A 7,658-nucleotide genomic window follows, 5' to 3' on the forward strand; every position below is an offset into this window, starting at 1 on the left:
TCTGTTGGTGCACTTACGTCTGTCAACTACGTCTTTCATTGAGTCTTAGAGTGAGATAGATCAGACATGACATGGAAACCTAGAAACCCTAGATTGTAATAGGTTTACTTATGTGATTATGCCTAGGTTCGCTCATGTGTCAATGTGTAGATCAGGTTCGCTTGAATGGTCTTGTAAGGTTCGCTTATTAGGTCTTGATGAGGTTCGCTCATATGGCTGGTGAACAGGTTCGCTTATTTGGTTGACCGTATAAGCGAACCTCTATCATCTATATATAGGGGTTATCTTGAGCGAACCATAACACATAGTTACGGTGTATTTGTTCCGGTATGCTGCCGAAGTGCTGTCAGACATTGTAATTGCTTTCAATATCAATAATACAACAAGTTTAAAGTGAATCCAGCTAGAATAGCACCAAATCATTAGTTTTCGCCTCTTGATTTGGATAGGAATTTCTCTGATCGACTCAAACAGGGCCGAACGCGATCCTACATAGCCGCACACACACAAACCAGACATCCCACTCTCTCTGATGAGCTTCTCCGGCACTGGCCGTATTCCAGCGAGGCGTCGCACACCCTTTTAACTCCGACAAGCACCCTCCTCCTCCCTATAACACACCCCTGTTTCCATCTGTCTCTACGACAGTCACGAGCCCGGCTCCGGCCGTATTTCCAGCTGATCAGTCGATGGTTTTCTCCGGTGAGACACCCCCACCCCGTTCATCTTAAATTCACCACACCAACCCTATTCTCCCTCGATTTTTAACGGCCGGCCACCACCATTTGGTGGTGGCGTACGGCGGCGACGGATCAGAGAGACGGAGAGGGACGGAGAGAGAGAGAGAGAGACTGAAGTGAGAGAAAGAGAAAGACAGACGGAGCTCGGTGATCGACGGCGGGGGATACTCGCTGATGTCTGGTTGTTCGGAGCCAGACCCGGGTGTTCATGGATGGTCACAAATATTCGGACCTGAATCAACAGCGTGGTGGTTCCGTTTGAGTGGCGGCGACGGTTGTTGTTTGAGTGGGAGCAGCTGAGGGTGATGCAGATGCAAATGATGATGGTGATGAAGATGATGATGGTGATGAAGACGATGCAGTGGGTTTTGTTAATAAGCAAGGGTATTTTGGTCATTTAACATGGACTTAACTGAGAAATTTAACTGATGTTAGGGCTGGGGACCAACCGAGTGCATTTTTGACAAGTTTTAGGACCACGCGTGTAATTAGTAAACCACTAGGACCAAGTCTGCAATTTTTGAAAACCACAGGGACCAACCAAACATTTAACTCTTTTGTCAGTTTAGCCCAAAGGTTTCATTTTTCATAGTGGGTCCAAAAAAGTTTCACCGATGCCGTTTTAGTCCACTGGGTTAATTTCATCCATTTTTTTCTGTTAACGATAAGGGCAATTCGGTTCATTTTATATGTAATTTTGTTAACGAGAAGGGCAATTCGGTCATTCGTTAACAGAAAAAATGGATGAAGTTAACCCAGTGGACTAAAAGACAACGGTGAAACCTTTTTGGACCCACAGACGAAAAATGAAACCTTTGGACTAAACTGACAAAATGGCTCAAACTAGAGGGACTAAAATGACATTTAACTCTATTTTTTTAAAGTTGTATATTTTGTATAGATATCGTATATATGTTTAAATAAAATCTATTTTTCTAGCTTTGGGATGGGTTGAATGGTCGATGGTTGCTGCAGTTCTGTTTGTAGTTTAATTTCGAAACTCGGCCTTGAATGTAGGCCTTTTTTCTAAACAATTTTTATCTAGGCTCCTATACTAAAAAACTGGTTTAGTTTTGCTTTTATAAGTAGGCCTAATACATATACAATATATAAAACTTACTAAATATATAAAGGCCCATGATTTTAATAACCCTAGGCACATGCCTAGATTGGAAAGCCTAACGGACCGGCTCTGGTTCCATAGCAAACCCTACACATTTCGACCCGTCTACATGTTAGACGCGTTACCACGTATATCTATTGCTTTTTTAACATGAACGTATATCTATTACTTACTACCTAATATCCATACTCGTAATCATTGGCAGGCTACAATAAATGCAACCTAACGGACTAACCCCCAACTAGTTATTTATGATTTTTTAACTACTATATTGACTATGTTAACAAAGTTATCAACGTTTTGTTGATTGATGAACTTGAAGTACGTAACACGTTTTTAATTTCTAGAAAATAATACCACACTTACGTTTTTAATTTTTAGAAAATAATACTACACTTTGATACAAGTATAAGTGGCTTTAATAACTTTAGAGGATGCAAACTAAAATTTGATAGGATTACTTTAGAGGATGCAAACTAAAATTTGATAGTTAAATGATTAAAATTAGGCCAAGGGGTGGTGGTGGAGTGGTAAAAGAGAGACTTGGTGTTCTAAGGGACTCAAGTTCGATTCCTGCTCTCCCCATTATTTTATGCGGCACCTGGTGATGATGAGAGACTAGACGGGTAGGAGGAGATCGCTAGTTCGATTCTTGAACTGAGCGGGTTTTACCTCACTGTACTGTCGTGCCTTTGGGCGAGTTTTCACGGGCTTCGGCCCTAGGTGAGGGTTTTCCCCGGTTTGGAGGTGAGTGTATCCCGATGTGGTGAATTTCGCCAGTAGCCCATTTGAAGGATTCGTTGTCGGTTAAAAAAATGATTAAAAATAGAGATAGCTAATCTATTTGGTTGTATTGCTGTAAAAGTTAACATAATCGATTGTAAAGTTTGTATTTGATTGTATTTTGGATTTTCTATGATTTATGTATATTTATTGTATTATTATGCACGATGTCAAGCAAAAGACTTACATGACACCTATACTAACTTACTGAAACATAACATTATTTTTCATAAATCAGCAAAAGATTTACATGTGGTGATAACACCTATACGAGCTTAATGAAACATAACATTACTTTTTATGAGTGTAATTTTGGTTCCATACCTTTTCGTTTTTATAATTCCTGGTTGGGTCGGGAGGGTTGTAAATTTGGCGATACAAGAATCGGACTGTGTTATCACATTTGATCTATCAAGTGGTGAAATCAATTAAATGACTATTGTTATCACCCCAGGGGACCAACAAGTCGTGAACTTGTAACGAAAAGATAATGAGTCCCTGGTGTTTTTTAGGATGGCACCTTAGGAAAAGCCCATATACCTGATTGGGATGGTGGGGCAAACCTCATCGAGGATGATGAATCCAAAATGGAGTGATTGTAGCACCTTAGGCAAATTCTACATCGGCCGGGAATAAGAGAGATGTTAGGCTCATAAGGAACACCGTACCTTAAATAACCACCAATGCGTTTTGGGTACAATGGTTGTGGATGAGAGAACTCCACAGTTAAGCGTGCCGAACGGAAATAGTATTAGGATGGGTGACTCTCTAGAAAGTCTCCACTAGGACCAGGGGCGTTGGTACATAGAGACGTACAGGTTCGGTTGAACCCGTACCAAAAAAAAAGTGTTATATATACGTGTATTTCGACATCGCACCCGTAAATAATTCAACATCGAACCCGTAGAAAAAGCCGAAATTTAGTGATAGACAATTGATCGTTCGTCCCTCGAAAATTTCCAAACTCGTAGGGAAAAAAATCCTAGCTACGCCACTAACTAGAATAATCAAAAGCAAATCTGTGAGTTTCTCATAGGCAAAACAACAATGTTAGTAGTATGATAATTCAGATGTTACACCAGGCGGGTGAAAATGTTCTTTGCTTCTTCAATTTGTCTAGACTTGTGGTTAAAGTAGACACAATGTGATATATTTAGTTTCTCATTGTAATTGTTATTGTTAGTTAGAATAAAATACAAAAATATAATAATTAATAGTTAGGGTTTAATTAGCTCACCAAGCGGGCCAAGAGGTGGGGCCGGCCCAAAAAGTTTTTGTTATTAAAGCTTTTCTCTAAAAATTCTAGTGGTTATGTCTTATTTTATTCGTATTGAGTCTTGTAATTTTTTTTACGGTAATATGCTAGTGCATGGAACTTAGACACAATGAAACACGGGTATTCGACGCCATTGCATCGATGAGGAGATCAATCGACAAAAGATGCCCAAACTGACACTGCCTCCTTGCAATGGGTAATATTTGATGAGTTGAACATGAACATCATGCCGATGAGTTTAGACATTGCTCTTAATATGTTTCTTTATTGAAACATAGAATAACTAATTAGTAATATGCACCTCTGCCTACGTGAAGGGGTATGGTCCCAGATCTCGCGTCAGCATCGACCGCGAGTGACCATTACCCTTATCAAAACCCCCACTAGCTAACAACCTACTTGTGCCCATGCGAGAACGCGTCGGCACAAGGGTTGAATCCAATCTATCTAGTAACGAAGGAGGACTTACATGGAACATGAGAACGGTAGAGTGATGCGACATAGCATCACATCTGGTGTATGAAAACGGAAGTATTCACAGCGATGCGGCCTCGCACCGCATCCAGTGAACACTTCTATCAATACAAGAAAGCCTTACCTTAGGCATAGAAGAAGATGAACATAACGGTGCGGCTGGCACCGCACCATATGGGCATTTTCGTCACGACAAGGGATGCAGGCAAATAGTCTCCGCGGACGACGATGCGGCTAGCACCGCATCTCGCGTATTCCTTGATCACACAAGTAGGAGACGCGGTAACTTCAGACGTTACCGCATGCAGCGATGCGGCTTGCACCGCGTCCTATGCACTCAACAAGTGGGAGTGACACCACAGTGCAAGTGGCACCAATGGCAGTTACCTGTCAGAGCTACGTAAGCAATGGACTGACGTGGCGTAACCTCCACAACCGACAAGCCTGACACACCTGCAAAGGTGCAGCACGTCGTCAGTCCATCCATCATCATCCTCCTTCACTCCTCGGCTATAAATACCAACCCCAAACCAGGTTTGAGGTATCTCTTCACAACTCTCTCACTACTACTACTATCTTACTTTGCTTCCCAAGCAAACTACTGATTCTCACGCCGGAGAGTGGTAACAAGGAGCACCCCCACCCCATCCTCCTTGTTACGAGTCACGGCTTGTTTCCTTGTGCAGGAGATCAACCACCGGTGATCCAGCCAGCGATCCTCGAGAGGAAGGGATTAACCCTTCTTGACCACATGAACATCTTCATGGGCGCGGGCATCAACGGCCAGTGGGATGAACCCACTTGTTGTAATTTTTTCCCCCAGACCCTTACGGGCCTGGCCAGGGCATGGTTCGATTCTTTGCCAGTGGGATCACTGGATTCATTCGATGACTTGCGTACCAAATTCCTCGCCCATTTTAGCCAGCAGCGACGCCACGAACGTTATCCGTTGGACGTCATGAACATCTGGCGAAGGGACGACGAATCCCTCGAGGCGTTCGTCGTCCGTTACAATAAAGAGTGCCTGGAGATAGGTGACGTGGCAGACCAGATGGCACGAAACCACTTCATCCGGGCCGTCAAAGACAGAGAGATGATCATGACCATCTCTGGCAAGGAGGGCTTGCCCAAAAAATGGGAGGATGTCATGACCGCGGTCAAGACATACGCCCAGACACAGCGGTCACTCGAACCGCAAGTGGCAAAGGCAAAGCCCCAAGCTGAAACGTCCCACCAAGGGTCCAAGCGTAACAATAAACGCAACTGGAACGTTGGAAATCGTGATATTTCCAAACCGTATTTCCCGCGAACCAACACGTTCGACCCAAGGAACTACAACCCCGCCCGAGACAGTCGGGCATCAAAAAAAGATTCTTGGGACCGCAACTGGACCGAGATCACCATGTCGCCAAGTGAGGTCCTCCTTGCGGACCCACAGTTCTTGCGACCGGCCCAACCAATGAAGTCCAAGAAAAATCAGGACCTCACACTCTACTGTGAGTACCACAAGGACTCGGGCCACACCACCAACAACTGCATCAGTCTCCGGCTGGAGATTGAGCGGGCCTTAAAGGAGGGGAAACTGCAACACCTTTTGCCAGGTGGGCAAAAACCCAGCAAGCGCATCACCCCTCATGGCGAAGGTACCTCCTCCGGGAAGAGAACCATGTACCTGGCTTCCACCCACATGATCCACGAAGGCAAAGGCAGGCCGCACAAAGCGGCGAGAAGGCCGGAATGTGACTGGAAAGACGAGCAAGTCGTCTTTCCAAAAGTCCGAGGCGGACCGCGCGATAGGTGCGCCGTCGTTATTTCAGGCCAACTGGCACACTACTGCACCGAGCGTCTATTCATTGACCCGGGCAGTACTTCTGATATAATCTACGAACAATGCTTCAACCAGTTCGACCAGGAGGACAAAGATCGGTTGCAAGCAGTAGATTACCCCTTTGGCTGGGTTCGCAGGGGAAACTGTCTTTCCCCTGGGCCAAATTACTTTTCCTGTGCGTCTTTCCAGCGGAAATCGCACAAGGACAGAAGAGGTAAACTTCATGGTTTTACCTCACACCTCCAGATATGACGTACTCCTCGGGAGAGAATCCCAAGGAGATTTCAATATGATTACATCCGTCCCCCACTCTGCGGTTGGTTTCTCAACCGAATCGGGGGTCGCGATAATCTATGCCCGCAGGGACGTCATGATGTCGGACGAAGTACGTCCAACCAAGGTCGCAAGGCCCACTCCCAACGACCAACCAGAAAAATGGGTTCTCAACGCGAGATATCTAGAACAAAAGGTCACATTGGGTCACGCCTTATCCCCGACCACCAAAGCGCACCTGAAGCAGCTTCTCTTCAGGAACCAAGACATCTTCGCGTGGACACCCGCGGACATGACCGGGGTCCCACGTGATATCGCGCAACATCACTTGAATACCTTGCCAGGTATTAAGCCAGTGATCCAAGGCCAACACCACCTTGGGTCCGCTAAAAATCAGGCGATGCAAGAGCAGATCGAAGAACTGCTCTCCGCAGGCATCCTGCGGGAAGTTAAATACCAGACTTGGTTATCCAACCCAGTCATGGTAGAAAAACCGTCCGGGGGCTGGCGCATGTGCGTCGATTACAAAGATCTTAACAAAGCCTGCCTCAAGGATTGTTACGCGCTTCCAGAAATCGACGAAAAAGTCGATAATCTCGCACCATTAAGGTGGAAGTGTTTCCTCGATTGCTACAAAGGGTACCATCAAGTACAAATGGCAATCGAGGATGAAGACAAAACGGCATTCCGGACTCCCACCGGAAATTACTGTTATACAAAGATGCCGTTTAGGTTGCGCAACGCGGGCTCAACCTATCAAAAGTTGATGAACGACACTTTCCGCGGGCAAATAAGCAAAAGTGTCGAGATCTACATGGACGACCTGGTCGTCATGAGCATGGAAGAGGATACCATGCTCACGGATATTGAAAGAACATTCCAAACTCTGCGAAGCGTTAACATAAAGCTCAATCCAGGGAAATGCTCGTTTGGAATGGAAGAAGGCAAATTCCTTGGGTTCATCGTGACTAAAGATGGATTCAAGGTAAACCCGGAGAAATTCCAGGCGATCGAGCGCATGCCATCGCCTTCATCGATGAAGGATATGCAACGGCTAAAAGGCAGGCTAGCGGCACTCAACAGATTCTTAGCCAACCATGCAGCTAAGTCTTATCCGTTCATCAAGACCCTGCGGAGCTGTTCAAAGAAAGAACAATTCCA

Source organism: Helianthus annuus, chromosome 12 (genome assembly GCF_002127325.2).
Source record: "Helianthus annuus cultivar XRQ/B chromosome 12, HanXRQr2.0-SUNRISE, whole genome shotgun sequence".
NCBI classification, from domain to species: Eukaryota; Viridiplantae; Streptophyta; class Magnoliopsida; order Asterales; family Asteraceae; genus Helianthus; species Helianthus annuus.